The sequence below is a fragment of the Sturnira hondurensis genome, unplaced genomic scaffold (assembly GCF_014824575.4).
Source record: "Sturnira hondurensis isolate 20B ecotype Veracruz unplaced genomic scaffold, ASM1482457v3 Scaffold0000780, whole genome shotgun sequence".
Taxonomy (NCBI): domain Eukaryota; kingdom Metazoa; phylum Chordata; class Mammalia; order Chiroptera; family Phyllostomidae; genus Sturnira; species Sturnira hondurensis.
Genome location: NW_028073411.1, coordinates 18789796 through 18805528, shown reverse-complemented (window position 1 = coordinate 18805528; position 15733 = coordinate 18789796).

The following is a 15733-nucleotide window of genomic DNA, read 5'->3' as shown; positions in this document are numbered from 1 at the left end:
CCCATAACCTATGTTTGTGTGGGTTACGCAGCGTCATCCCGAACACTCGACTCGCTTAAAAAGAACAAAAGCAAGCCTGCCACATGGGAATAGAAATAGCATGTTCTGCAAAAACAAGTACATTTTTCCAAAAGAAGACCTTTGTGAGAAAAGTGGCCTGGCCCTGCCTGCGCGCCCGTCTCTCCCTTCTGCCCCGGCGCCTGTCAGACAGGTGTGTCGTGCTGGTCACCATCTGTGCGGCCCTCACTTCAGAAGGGCTGTGCTCTCGTGGCCCAGTAGGTCATGTGGATGCGCCCCCAGCTCCGGGAAACCCCGCACACCGGCAGGAGTGCGGTCAACCGGCAAATGGCGCCTTCCAGCTCTTATGTCTTGTTCTCTTTGGAGAAGCAGTGGTCCTGGGTTTGAGGACAGAAGCAGGGGTGCCGGGCACACCTCATTCCCTCTCCCTGCATTCACTCGGGCTCCATCCAGGTCTCAGCAGCAGTTCAGTGGCTTTCCCGGTTTTACAGGAGGCCCAGGGCAGCAGGAAGGTAGCCCAACATCATCAGGAGGTGGTTCCGCCAGCCCCCCCACCCACATAGCAAGGCTCTGCAGCTCTGGGGCCCCACCTGGGATGTGCTGCCAGGGGGGACCAAGGACCAAGGGACAGGGGGTGGCCAGGGCTTCCTTTCCTAGTAGAATGCCCCTCCTCAAGGTCATGCCTTGATCTTGGGACACAGTGGGATGGGGAAGGGATCCAATTATTCACCATGCTCAGAGAGGGGCACAGAGAAAGACCCTGGGACAGATGACCTGTGGCCCTCTGGTCTGGGCCAGGCCTCAGATGGGGCACCCGGCTGGTAGGGAGTAGGCTCACTCTGTGATTCCTGACTCTGCTGCAGATCACTGACCCTTGGGCTCCCCTTGCAAACCAGGGCACTACATTCTGCTCCTGCTGAGGATTAAGTTGAGCATCTTAGGCTGAGCAGCACTGACACAGAAGTGACCTCAATAGATAAAATCCCTGTCCCCCAAGGCTCTGGGCAAAGGAGCTGTGGGTGGACAGCACACGTTTTGTAAGTGGAATTCCGTTATTCAGTGCATTGTGAACTGGTTGACACTGATGCCAGGGTCCTTTGTCGTAAGTCACTCTGTTGTCAGTCACCCCGAGGTGTCCTTAGGAGAATGAGGCTCAGGGGTTGACCGTAGGCCAGGACTCCTCACCCCAACTCTCCCTATCTGCACCGCTCCCCCATGGTTCTAACAGCTGCAGCAGGCATCCCCTTCTCCCCGGACCCCGACGCCTACTGTAGCTCACATGAGTGTGAGCACAGGGTGAGCTCTGTGGGTCCTGCCTCAAGGGACATTTGTAGTTTTAAAAGGTGTCTTTAACCCAGGGGTGCTGCCATGGTGGGCTTGGGGCAGTTGTGAAGTCCTTTCCAGTGGGGAAAGTGGCGTCTGTGCTGCTCAGACTGGCCACAGGGCTGTGGGGCATCCAGGAGCCCAAGTTTGTGAGTTGCTGAGAAGGGGCCTGCCATACAGGGAGCTCTGGGTGAGTTCTGTGTCGTCTTCCTCTGTCCCTGTTGTGGCCCTGCCATGGAGCCCAGGACCCAGGATGCCTCAGGGGGCTCAGCTTCCAGCTGGACCAGGGAAACCTTACTTACCTCTCCATTTGGGTTCTGACAGAAGGGCCTTCTAGGACTGGCTAACAAGGGCTCTTTTCAGGCCGCTCCCTGAGCCTGGCTTGGGCACGGGGACAGGTTGGCTCTTCCCAAGCATACAGACTCAGGCCTGGTGTCTGGCTTCCCAAGGGGACCTGCCAGCTACACAAGCACCCATTTGTCTGCTCACTCACACACTCAGCAGACATTTACCGGGGCTGTTTCTTCCAGACACCGCAGACAGCACACAGCTTTCCCAGGACTGCTCCAATCCTACAGGCTAAGCTTCCCAGCCTTGGCCTTAGGCCACCCCTCCATCTCAGCTACTCTTTCTGTGCCCGCAGAGCTGTGACACTCCCGGTTTCTTCACCCAGAAGAGACTCCACTGCATTCTCCCTCACAGGTCTCAGGGAGCCCTCCAAGGCCCTTGGCCAGAGGAGCACCTGGTCACACCAGGAGCCCTCCTAGTGTAGGCAGAGGTGTCTGCCTCACATGTAAGCCACTTAACAGAGTTGCAGGCTGACAGAGTGTGAGGGCTGGACAGGCCGGGCTGAGCTTCCAAAGCCACCAGCTGCCTGGGAACCTGCCAACCTCCCTCCAGCTCCCAGTTCAGCTCCACTGGACTCAGGTTTCTCTGAGCACTTCTGACCCATCGGGAACCCTGGGTCCTGGGCTCAGCTTTGCCACCTCTACTGCCCAGGATCAGGAAGATGCTGAACAGGGAAGCCCCACACCCACTCCAGAGTTCAGGCCCAGTGGAGGCCTTGGTGCAAGGTCGCTCTGTAAACATAACCCTTTCAACCATGCTGGGGTCAGAGGACCCGGGACTCTGGCCAAGCATGGCACTGATCTCCAGCTCCACTTTTCCAAAGAGGCTGGGCCAAACTTCGGAGCCGCAGACCTGGACCATTTGCCTCTCTGGCTGTGACTGCAGATCCGCCTGCCTCTGCGCAGCGGTTGGCCTCCCGGGAACCCAGAGCTGTCTCTGCCTAGTCGCCTTCACCATGGCATCTTCACCCAGTTGAGAAGCCAGGAAAATGCTGTCCTTTGTCAAAGAGAGAACAGGCAGAAATAGAACAAGCTTTCTCAGTGCAGTGAGTCCTCAGTGTCACCATAGGCTCTACAGGGTTAAGCAAAGACGAAATCAGCTGGACCCCAGGTTCATTGATGATAAACAAGGGTGAGTTCACGGGCGTGTCGTCACCTTCTAACAAAACAACTGGAACAACCAACCTTGACTCAGGACCCGCTCTATACGATTAACCAAAGGCTTGCTGCATTTTTAGAGAGGATTTTTGGTTTTTACCAATAAAACTGTCTGAATCTTGCTGGGAACAGAGTGGCAAGTTATGAGGTGTGTTTGTTTGTTTGTTTTTCTTCCCCAGTTAACCATTTCTAGGTGCACAGCTCGGTGGTGTTCAATGTGTCCTTGCTGTTGTGCAGCCGTCCCCACCACCCGTCCTCCCGTCCTTTATCTTGTGAAGCTGAAACTGTCCCCACTGAACACTCACCCCTCTCCTCTACCCCAACCCCTGGCTCCCACCATCCTCCTTTCTTTCTGAAATTGGCAGCCCTACAGACTTCACGTAAGTGGAATCATAGCAGTATTTGTCCTTTGTGACTGGCAGCCTTAGAGCAATATCTTCAAAGTTCACCCATGTAGTGTCAGGTGCCAGAATTTCCTTCCTTTCTGAGGCTGAATAATATCTCATTGTATGCATGGACCACACCTTGCTTATCTGTTCATTCGCCCACTGACACTTGGGTGGATTCCATGTTGTGTCTGTTGTAAATAGCACTGCTGCGAGCGTGGCTGTGCAGATACCTGTTTGAGTCCCTGCCTGCTGTCCTTTGGGTGAGTACCCAGAAGTGAGAATACTGTGTTTTCTCTCTAATACAGCAGTCACACTTCTAGTTTTCTGAGGACCCTGCGCTTTTCCAGTGACTGTGCTGCCGCACATTTCTGCCCACAGTGCACAGAGGTCCAGTTTCTCCCCATCCTCCCCAGCTATGAAGTGTGTGAATTTGCCCTACGCTCATCCCCACTGTCCAGCTCTACAGAAGCCTTGAAAATCCACAGCACACATTCATGGTGAAAACCAGCAGCCTGTCAGTCCCTGCCTGGAACAGAACTGGGCTGGAACTCTTTCCAAGAAGCCTTGCTGGGAAGTTGTCACTCTGGCCAGTCTGGCGATTTCCTGGAAGACCCCGTGTGCACATCTGCCTGCATGTAGACTCAATTCAGAGCTCTCCAGTATGGAAGCTTTTTCCCCCGAGAGAAGACACCCAGGGTGGCGTGGGCCACTTTCAAGATGCGGCCTTGGAGGAGGGGCAGCCACTCCCTCCCGTTCTTCACCGCTTCACCCTCTGGCAGGCCGGGTGGGGTGCTTCTGAACCCTTGGAGGTGGAGGCGAGGCGGGTGGAGGGCACTGTACCTGAGCTGTGGGAGCACAGCGGCTGCTGAGCGCAGGAACTAGGGATGCCTCTGGCCTTGGCTTCTCCCTCTTGTTGGGGCTACTGGTCACAGCACCTCTGCCCTCGGTGCACAGTCACTGTTGTGCACGCATGTCTTTGCTGCTTCAGTTTGCCAGAGTGGTGGGGAGTGACTCACATTTGTATGTTCATCGTGTCAGATCTTCCCATTGGTTTTTAACTTTTCTTAATTAGAGTCGAGGGGAGTCTCTAGGTTTGCAATCATGCCATCAGCACAGAAAGTGTATCTATTAATTCTTGATGATTATGTCATTTATTTTGATTTCCTTGGAACAGTTTTGTGTTTTTCTGCAGGAGTACCTTGGCCCCTGTTGTGTGCAGAGTCACTTCTTTCTCCATTTCAGTTCGTATCACTGACTGTGGCTGCTGAGTCTTGTCACATTTCTAATCAGCAGAAATGTGTCACATTTTCTTTGTCACATTACGGGTTTGGTTCTCGGAGCTTCTGTGCTGTTTCTGAAGTCAGGGCAGTCTGTCACGGCGCCGCCCTTGGACCTGTGCAGACCTGTGGAGTCCTGACAGGCAGTCCTGCAGGTGTCTCCCTGGTTCTCTTTGCTCATCTTGTCCTCACATTTTCCCTTGTCCTCATTTGTAAGTCACACTTATCTGTAGTTTTTCTTGTAGTGCATCAGGTTTTTGTATTAAATTATACTGGTTTCCTGAGATGAATTACAAAGTATTTTGTCTTTTTACATTTGTCTTGGAAAATTTAAAATAACACTGGAATAACTTCTCTTCCAATTTAGGGTTAGATCATCACCTTACGTTGTAAACATCTGCTTCCAGAGCTTTCCTTTATTCGCCCACCATCAGTCACCTTTCCGGTTTCTTATGTTTGCCTATTCTTGTTTCCCCTGTTTTGTTATTTTGGTAATTTATACTTACTATAAAATTACCTGTTTGCCCTTGATTTTCAAAGGGCTGCCCCAGGTTTTCAAGCTGTGGTACTGTAGCATTCTCTCCGTCCTTTCTCTCTGTGGGCATTTGTCATTCCTAATCACAGGTGGGTCTCCGAATTCCAACACACGCAAGTTCTCAGTAGACTCTGCCATTTCTTAACCATCCGCAGCAGGGCAAGGGGCGTCTCTTTGATTTGCTTTTAGAAAGAACATTATCATTTCTGCTTTTAGTTACTTGTTTTTGCGTAATTTCTGGTTTTATCTTCATTATTCCCCCTTTCTACTTTTTAAAACTTTTTTTATTGTCCTCTTTCTGACTTCCTACAGTGAGCACATGGTCCCTTCCTGCTCCTCCTTTCCCTGAGTTTCTGGGAACGTGTCATCGAGCCCCCGGCTCAGCTGAGGTGTGTTCACATTTTTGTGGCTTTTCAGAAAGCTCGCATGTTCAGAGACGGTTTCCTGTCCTATCAAAGGGTTAGTGTGGAATGTGTCTCTTAGTTACCGACCGTTAATATGGGGGACTTGTGTGTGACATTTTTTGTTATTTATTTAAAATTTTTACTGGATTAGAATAAGATCATTTTCATTAATATACTTTTTAAGATTAAGTGTGTAACATCGTGACCTAATAGAAAATACCACGTTTTCCCTCTGAGGAGTATGCAGATCAGTGTCTGCAGCCATGTCTCTCTGTGTTTCTGTGTTTCTCAGTTGCCAGGAGCCTGGCTGTGGGGAGACCTGGGGAGAGTCCTTGGGTCTGCACTGGTTGGCTCTGGCCTGACCTTCACCTTGGCTTTATGTGTGTGGCGTCTGTGTTTGGCACACAGACGTTCATGACCCACAGCTCAGCCGTTAACTATTTCACACACAGAAATAGCACATGCTCCTCGGCACTCAGTCTCACCGTGACGTCAGTCCTGCAGCCTGTCTCTGAGCTGTGGTCAGCTCGCTGGCCTCTTCCTGGTGTTCTCCTTGCCTGGGGGACGTGGGGGATGTGAGCACTAATTCCTCTGTGCTGCCAGTGACTGCTGCTGGGCTGGGCTGGGCTGGGCTGCCTGGGGCAGAGTGCCCCTCTGGCCCACGGATGGCATTGCACAGTCCTCTGGCCAGGGTTTCAGATGAGAACTCCAGGCCTTATTGATGTTTTCTCTCTTGAAGTAACACACTCTTTCCGTCAGCAAGTGCATAGCTTTTCCCTGGCCTGGCTGCCCCGTGCACCCAGAGGGCTCACAGAGCGGGGAAGGGCGGGGAGGGGAGAGTGGAGGCCCACATGGAGGCTACAGCACCGGTGAGCCCTCCACCGGCACTCTCAGCTTTGCCTCCTGCAGCCCACCTCGGGCTTTCACAGGCGCATCAGGTCACTGGTGTGGTGGGACACAGCCTGTGGCTTCTTTCATGGTGTAACAGTAGACACAAGAAGTTGAGACAGCCCACACGGCCCTTTAGAGACGTGTTGCCAGACCCATGCTGCAGAGTAGGAAAAGCTGAGGCCCAGAGAAGCCAAGTAACCTACTAAGGCCACACAGCTGGTGAGTTATTAGCTGGAATCTCCTGGCCTTTCTGACTCCCAGTAGGAGAAGGCTACTTCTTCTCTAGACAGCCCCAGCTGAGCCTTTGCTGGGCACCAGGCTCCTGTCTACACGAGGCTTCATGGTCTGGACTTGAGAAGGCAGAAGTTGTGTTGGGGCAGAGCATGGCGGGTAAGCGGGAGGTTGGGAAGCCTCAGCCTCCGTGGGCCTCTGAAGCAGGGAATGGCAGGATCTGCAGAGTCGGGCAGAGCCAGGAAAAAGGAGTCCGGACAGTGCCATCTTGTGAGGGCCCTGGGGAAGCCGGGCTGTGCTCCTTCTATGTGGCGGCCTGAGTGATCCGCCCAGCCAGCTCCAGGCCCACATGGCCGACCTCGAGGACTTGTCACCAGGTCTTCACACATTGACTCACGTGCCTCCTGGCACAAGGATCACGGCCTCTGACCTGCCCCCTGAGAGGACGGACTTCCCTTGCTCCTGTGAGAATCCTGACCAAACCAGCCTCACTCCAGGCATGAGGGTGGGCAGACAGGCCCCAATGCAGGCACTGACTAGCACCCCTCAAACCGCCCAAGACTGTGGGTGTAGGGAGACATGGTTGTGATGCAGCATGGGCCCTGAAGGGGTGGAGGGGCACGAGCAGGAAGGCCAGTGAAAGCTGGAGGAGGGCTGCATCTGGTAGCACAGGTATCAGCTTTACCGTCCTGGTTTTTATGGCTGTGTAGGGATGGTGGTGGATAAAGTATCAATGTTAGAGGAAGTTGGATGGAGGGTACAGGGGGTGCTACCGTTTTTGCAGCTTTTCTGAAAGTATAAAATTAGTTCATAAACTGTGTGTGTGTCTTGACAATAGACTTGGTGGGGGCAAGACATATGTGATCTGTTTGAAGGTGCCCTGTCCCCTACCCCTCCAGGCGATGCCTGCTTAGAGGACACCGAGCTCATCTGGTCAGAGGGCGGATGCCTTGTACTCCAGCCCCCCAACCCCCATCCCAAAACGAGCTCCCAGGACCCCGAGGTGGGCTCCATGGCCCTGCCCCACCATTTCACTGGCCAGATGAGATGGTGCTGGAAGCTCCCTCACTCTTCCCTCTCACTTGTAGGTGGTTGGGGGGTGCTGACCCTTTATTTTAACCAAGGGTGTCAAACTCATTTTCACTGGGAGCCACATTGGTCTCATGGTTGCCTTCAAAGGGCTGAATGTAATTCCAACTCCTTGACAGTTAAGGAGTAGTTACATTTTCACAGTCCTAAAATTATTTCAGCCCTTTAAAGGCAACCTCGAGGCTAATGTGGACCCGGGTTAAAATGAGTTTGACACCCTTGATTTAAATCATTCAGAGCAAGGCCTACTTCCTTTGCTTTAAGACAGCCTTCAGCTTTCGGGAATTCCTAGGAGGAAGGGAAGTGGGCACTTCACAAAGGGCAGCCAGGCAGTGTTGGCTCCTGCTGTGTCTCAGTTCCATGCCCCCAAGTGGCTTCCTGCTGTGGCGGGTGCAACTCCAGGGTGCCCTCCTGGAGTGCAAATGCTCGGCCCTTCAGCAGTGGGGCCCCTGGCACCCAGGAGCATTGGGGTGCCTGGGCAGGCCAGAGTGAAGGTGCTAGGCTTGGGTGCTGGGGTGAGGGGCCCTTTGGATCCACCCAGGTAGGTGTGGCTTATGGGGGTGAAGTGGACTGGGGAGAGTGGGGTGCTTGCCTTTGGTGACAAGCCAGCCAGACCAAGTGTCCAATGGAGTCACAGCAGGGAAAAGTTAATGAGGGGCCCTGGGTGGGTGCCGGGGGGTCTGGAGAGGCTCGTGTGCCAGGGTCCCTCCCTCTAGCTGAACAGTGAGGAAGTGATGGCTGGGGCTGGGGCCCCCCAGCCAGTCTGGCTCCTCGTGCTTCCTACCCCTGGCTCTGGCCTGGGGCCAGATGAGCTAATGCTGACCCACATTTCCACTGCACCCGCATAAAGTAGGCCATGGCGAGGCTTGGAGCTGGGTCCTGCGGCCACAAGGCTCCGGGGCTGCCAGCATCCACTCAGACTTTCCAGGCTCAGAAGTGGGTCCTGAGCAGGGAAGAAAGCCTTTCCCTGGTCTTCCTGGAGGTGCTGGCCTTGCTGGGTTCCAGGGGAGCAGAGCCCTGCCAGGAGGTGGCTGGGACGAGGGTGGGGGCAGTGCTGGGTCACCCTGACCCAGGCTGGGAGCCCAACCTGCCCTCCTCCGTGTGCCCCTCTGCTCCCTCTCACCAGAGCTGGCCCTTCTAGCTGCCACACGTCCCCGGAGGGCACTTTTCCTATGGAGATGCAGCTCTTGCCCTGTGCTCATCAGAACACAGCAGTGTGGGAGCAAGAGAAAGAAAACCATCGGGAAGAGAGGATAAGAATTAGAGCATAAACCCCTAATCTCAGGTCCCCCTCCCAGGAGCCACTGTCAGGCCTGCTGGCCCCGGGAAGGCTGCCAGCACCGCCAGTCTGACTCAGAGCTTGAACTTCCAACAGAGCTGCCGGGCTGCCTGCAGGTCACATGGGAAGGGGTCATCTCCACTGAAGCATGTGGAGGTGGAAGAGCCAAGAGTTAGGGCCATCTGTGAGCCTGCCCTATCCCACGCTCTGCAGAGGGGGAAGGAAGCCTCAGGAGGGCGTGGACACGCAGGGTCAGGCCATGGGAGCCATGGAAGGGCCTGTGTAGAGCCCTCGGCCTGACTCCGGCTCAGGGCTCCCTCTGCCCGGCCTTGTGGAGAAGGAGGTGAGGGGGTCTCAAAGCCCCAGAGCATCTGTTGCCCCCTCGGAGCCCAGGAGTGCCTGGGAAGGGGACCTGCAACTAGTGGGGCCCAGGAGGAAGGGGGCTGGCTGTGCCAGGAGCCCTGTACCGCCTGTCCACTTTGGTTCCAACACCACTGGGATCATGTGCAGGGAGGCCGTGCTCTTGGAAGTTCCCGTGTGCCCTCCAGGTAGTCCGAGTACAGCCACACTGCCCCTGCTGCGCCCTGGTAGGAGCACCACTGCCCCCCCAGGCCGTCTCTGTGGCATCAGCTCCATGGAGGGGTCCCAGCGGGGCAGTGTGCAATGCAGATTACCTCTGGCCGCCCCTCATTCTCTCACCGGTGCCTGCTGACGAACAGACATCTAAGTGTCATCACCCCAAGTTGGCATTCTCCTCTTACGGTGACATTTCTGTGGGGTGAGGGCAACCTCAGAGCCAGCTGGGCCAGACCCTGAGCTACTTGGGACACAGGTGCTGCCCGGCCCCTGAGTGTTACCTGGGACACAGCCGCTACCTGAGAGCCCTGCCCTGCCAGCATAGGAAGGCACTGTTGTCTCAGAAGGGGCTGAGCATGGTAAGCAGCCATCTTCTCAGCAATGACGCTGTAAAGCCTTTGACAAGAAAGATGCACACTGGCCACGAGAAGAAGCAAACAGAAAGTCCTGGCCCATCTTAAGGCTCTGCCAGCTCCTGGGATTGTGGGTGCCTGCACTTTCTGTTGGAACCCCAAACTTTCAGTTGGGTACAGCAACCCCCAAGTTACTGTGGAAGAGCAGTGCCTGGCACGTAGAAGGAAAGAGGAGGAGGGACCTGTCCAAATCCTGACAGTGCCAGTGGTCAGCTGCTTGACCCTGGCACTGACTGAGCCTCCCTGTGTCTTGGTTTCCACATCTGTCATATGGGGCAGCGGGTGGGCACGTGAGAGGTGTCTGCAGCAGCGGCTGGTGCCTGGCGAGCTCTGAGTAAAGATCACCACCCCCTTAGTAGTCCTGTTTGCAAGTCCAACCTGTGCACCCACCCTTCACACTGAGGGCAGACCATCCGGCGCCCTGGAGTGGAGTCTGGAACTGGACTCTGGACCCTGTGAGAGGCCCCTGGATAAGAAACTGGGACAAATGGTGGTTTTGATTGAGACCTGAAGATAACATTTAGAGGGATGGAGCGAGGAGATCCTTCAATAGTGGGCTGGGGCCTACGTCAGTGGCAAGGTTGGGTGAGGAGCTGGGACCCTGCCCAGGATGAGGGCTGTGGCTGCCATGGGGAGGGTGTGTGGCCTGAAGAGGGGGTTCTGGGAACCCATGGGGTCCACCCGCATGACGTGCTCAGTCTGCCGAGAATGTGTCCACCATGAGCTCACTGCTGGGGACTCTGGATTCTGCTGGCTGCTGCAGCTGACAGCTGCTCCCCATCAGGGCCACACTCACCAGCCAGGCTCTGGCTACCCCTTATTTTCCAGCAGGTAGTCAAGGCTGTATCGCTGTAGGCCAGGTGACGATGCTCCTCCCACCAACACCCCTGCTGGGACCCCCTGCAGAGGGCAGGCCTATGGGCCGGCAGACAGGGCAGGGAGCTGGCAGAGGCTGGGTGTGCCACACTCTCCTCTGTGTGATGTTACCAGGCTAGGGTGGGGGAGGGGTGATAACTGTACTGAGGGCCCTTGCCCCAGGGCACTCACTGCGCAGCCTGTGCTCTTGCCAAGTGGCCTTGGGCACCTAGACCCAGGTGGAGAGACACCCCCTCCAGACCACTGGCTGAAAGCATTCCGGCTCCCTGATGGGTCCCACTAGTCACAGTCTATAGGCAGGGATATTCTGGGTGGTTCAGACCCTCCAGCACGCCCTGACTCAGCCCTGCAGGGGATTTCCCCACAAGCTTAGAGCCTGGTCCCTGTCCAGCCCAGCTCCCTGGTCTGGTCCCCTGCACGAGCCCAGGGCCAAGCCCCTTGTGCTTGAGTGCTGTGCACTGCCTCCTCCCAGCCCTGTGAGGTCTGCCAGAGGCCCTCAGGGTGCACCTTGCCTGGGCGCCCCCACCTTCCCACATCTGGTTGTGCCGAGGCCCCTGCTCCCTCAGTCCCACCCTATGTGGGCTGTGGCCAGTGGATAAATGGTGGGGCTCCCCCCAGGGCAAGGGGAAGCACCAACTCAAACTGGGATGAGCAGGTTTCCCCTGCTCCCCTACTGGACGTTCTGGACTGGAACATGTTCTGTGGGTTAAGAGCTTGCTCTCTGCCCTGCTGACCTTCCCTCAGCCTGCAGTGTGGGGCCAGGCCTTTTCTGCCCAGAGCATCCCCTGGATGGGCCCTCCCAGGTCCCAGAGCTCACCACTCTGGGTGGCGTGGGGCCCTTTCGTGGGCCCGGCCTGTGCCCAGTTGTCCAGGTGTTGTGTGTGCCCAGGTCGCCCTCAGGGAGGACAAAGAAGAGGCACCCTTTCTGGAAGAAGGCAGAGGGATATTGCGTACCGCAGAATCGTGTCCTATGTGGGTTCCTGCGTCTGCTCTCTCTGGCTTCATGTCGTGTGTTCAAGGTGTGCCCACGTGCATACACACGTTGGCACTTCACTCCTCTTTGTGCCTAAATAGTCCTCTGTTACATGGGTTGACCCCTCAGCTACTGCACCTGACTCTGCTGTGAACCTGCGTGTGCTTGTGTTTGTGTGGACACACGTTCGAGATGCTTGGGGCATGTGCACAGGCATGGCGTGGCTGGGCGGCATGGGAACGCTGTGTGTAGCATCTTGAAGTCTGTCCAGTACAGCTCATAGCAGCCAAGTCAGTCCACCCACACCCTCATCGGCACCTGTCCTTCTCTGGTTTTGGACTCTGGCCTCCTGGTGGGTGTGACATGCTAGCTAATTTGACTGGCACCTCCCTGGGGACTTGTGATGCTGAGCATCTTTTCACGTATCTGTTGGCCACGTGTGTCCTCTTTGGAGAAATGTCTGTTTGGATCCTCTGCCCATTCTTTAGTTCAGTTGTTTACCTTCTTATTGTTGAGTTCTTTTTTTAAAAAAATGTTTTTAAAAAGTTTTTTGTTTTTAAGATTTTATTTATGTATTTATCTTTAGAGGGGAAGGAAAGGAGCGAGGGAGAGAAATATCAATGTATGGTTGCCTCTTGTGGGTCCCCTGCTGGGAACTGGCCTGCAACCCAGGCATGTGCCCTGACTGGGAATGAAACTGCAATCCTCTGGTTCATAGGCCCGTGCTCAATCCACTGAGCTACACCAGCCAGGGCTAAAATATATTTTATTTATATATATTTATATATTTATATTTAAGTATATATATTTATATATAGTTAATATATATAAATATATATAAATATATTTATATATATATATATAAATACATTTATATAAGACAGAGGGGAAGGGAGAGAGGAAGAGAGAAACATCAATGTGTGGTTGCCTTTTGCACACCCCTTACTGGGGACTTGGACCGCAACTCAGGCACGTGCCCTGACTGGGTCTCAAACCAGCAACCCTGTTGTTCTCAGGCCAGCACTCAATCCACTACACCAGCCAGGGCATTAATGTTGAGTTCTAAGAGTTCTTGAGCACATTGATTTTTAACTGCCTCACTCTGGAGGTGACAAACATGAATTCTGCTCCTGTCCTTGGCCAGAAACAGCCCCACGACCTCAACCTAGCTTGAAGACAGGTGCTGTGTGGTAAAAATCTGACAGTGGGGTGCAATAGTAAGAATAAGAAACAAGAGAAATTCCTTGACAAGTGGAGTAAGGGAAACAGACAAAGTAATAAACCAGGTCCAATGAACAATTTACAGCCAGCTGATGAGCCACAAGGCTTTATCTTCCCTAACCAAGGACTCAGGAGCCAATGGTTTACACATTCCAGACTGCCTTGGGGGGGCAGACTGGCCTCAGTCCAGGTACCCTCCTTAATGATGTTCTTGATGACCTTCTTTGAAAATAAAACTGACCAGAAAATAACCCTGACTCCTCTGTATGCACATTCTGGTGAGTCAGCATATCAGGACACAACTGAAGAGCTAAGGAAGACCCATCCTGAGACCTCCCCTAGAGTCCCCGCTGTGACCAGAGAAAGATAAAAAGCCTCAAGACAGAGGGCCCATTGCACACTCTCCCTAGAGCATACCCACACCACCCTGTTGTCTTCACTTTGTTCCTCCTAAGCTCCAGGGGTCCCCACGAGACTCGGGGCCAGGGGGAGCAGTGGGCAGCAGCAGTTCATCCTGGGCTAACCCCCTAAACCTGTTTCCAAGGCCCTTTTTTCTGTCTCTTGTTGCTTCTACCTGGAGCCCTTCCTTGTCTCACTGTTCCCAGCTTTCATAACTACACCCCCACAGTCACCGGACTCATGCTGTGAAGTTTTTCCCCGCACAAAGTCAAGAACCCACACTGCCCACCCTGGCCCGGCCCCCAGCCAGCAACCAGAGTGCAGCCTGACAACATGTAACTACCCCCCTGGCTCCCACTGGTCGGTCCCCTTTCCCGGAGGCTGGCTCCTTGTGTATTTAGCTCTGCTGCTCTCTGTCTGGTGGCAGAGACTTGGCCATTCACACACCAGCACCACACAGTGCTGCCAGCTGTGGCCAAGAATGCACACTAACATCGGGCCCCGTGGCTCCCTTGCTGGTCTTCAGTCCAGAGTCTTCTTAGTCCTTCTTGATGTTTCTTTGTCATCAACCTTCCTGTTGACTTACCTAGTGATAGAGAAAGTCTTCGCTGCCACTTCGATGAGCTCAGGATGAGGTGGCGTCTTTGTAAGGCTGGGCCTGCCATCCCAGACAGAGGTGCCCTTCCTTGGGTGAACTGTGTCCTCAGTGGCTTTCCAAGCTCTGCCACACGTGTGCATTCAGTTGTGAGTGGTGCCTTCCCTTTCTCCTCTCCTCCATGTGAACACTCATGGGTGCACGGCTGCCTCCTGAATTCACCTGTGTCTTCCAACAGTGTTCCTGGCTCTCCCTGGGCCTGCACGAAGTTTGGGGTGGGGGAAGGGTGTCCTGGGGTCTTTCTGGCTCCTGGCCAGTTGAGTCATTGCCCAGCATTGGCTGAGGCAGCAGCTCCGACCAGGCCTGCCCCTGTACTCCATGCTGCCTGCCTGGCTGGGGGCACATTGGCAAGACAGGTGGAGGCCTAGGGCGCCTTGAGTCCGGAGTGAGGCTAGCATCACCCTGGGAGGTCCTGCAGGCCAGGGACCTTTCTCTCAGCAGCTGCACAGGGACGAATGCCCATGACCCTGCTTCTCACCACCCTGTCTACACAAGAGCTGAGTGGTGCTTGCAGAGCTGTGGGTTTTGTCAAGAGGGTGCAGTGCCTAGCACAGGGTGGGGGCTTGATGGGTGTTAGGATTTAGGGCCACGAACAGGAGCCCATGTGTCGCTTGGTGGGGCCAAGCCTCAGCCTGGCACCCACCATCCCCAAGGCCCCACTGGGAGCTTGCTGTGCCCTTCTCACCTGGCCACATTTCCCACATGTCTACCAGCAGCCCCTCTAGGGGTGGCAGCTTCAGAGACAGCGGGTGGCTGCAGGGGCTGGATATCTTCTGGTGCTGATCAGGCCAGAGGCACCAGGCCCCTCCTGGCACACCTGTCTTCACTCACCTGGACACCCCACCCACAAATGCCTGGGCTGCCTGCCACTGCTCAGACCCCCATTCAATGTTCCCACCTAGGGGGTCCTACTGGACAGCTCCCCCTCTGAAGCTGGATGGACTTTAGCTGGGTATGGAGGCTCAGGGCTCAGTGGACAAGCAGGGATTGGGGTCCTTGAGGCCCCACGCCCTAGGGGACGGGGGCAAAAGAAAGCAACCTCATTGCTGACCGGTGACCTTGAGCAATCTTAGGGATACCAGGTGGACATGGAGACCTGCTGTGGCCTCTGTTTCTCCCCAACCCCCACCCCCACAAGAAAGGGGCTGTGAGCAAGAGTGGGGAGTAGAAGCCCCCAGCCAGGTCCTGTCCTACTGACCAGCTTGGACCTGGGGAATGGCCATCCCAGCAGTGGTCCTCCTGCAAGTGTGACTGCTGCTCCTGTGGCGCTCTCCCCCCAGCCTCCTGGGCTGTGCCCACAGTGCACCCACCCCTGCAGGCCCCAGTGGCCCTGGACTGGGGCCATGGGAGCCGAGAACAGCCAATGGGAGTTGGAGGTGGTGGCCACAAGGGGAAGAGGCGGGATGATGGGGCTGGAGGGGCTGGGACGCAGCAGGTTGGCTGGGCCCTGCCCAGTCCTGAAGCCCCTGCCCTGTGGGAGGATAGGTCTGCTCAGTGGAGGGCTCCACAGGCCATGGGCACCGGCCACCCCCTGGGTTGGAGGTCCTGATGCCCAGTCACAGCAGTGGATCCAGCACACATCTACCATCTGCAGAGTAGAAGGAGGCTCCCCCAGGCTCAGTGCAGGGGCTCCTTGCGGGAGAGCAGGCCTTGCTCTGGGGGTGTTGATCAGGGCTCAG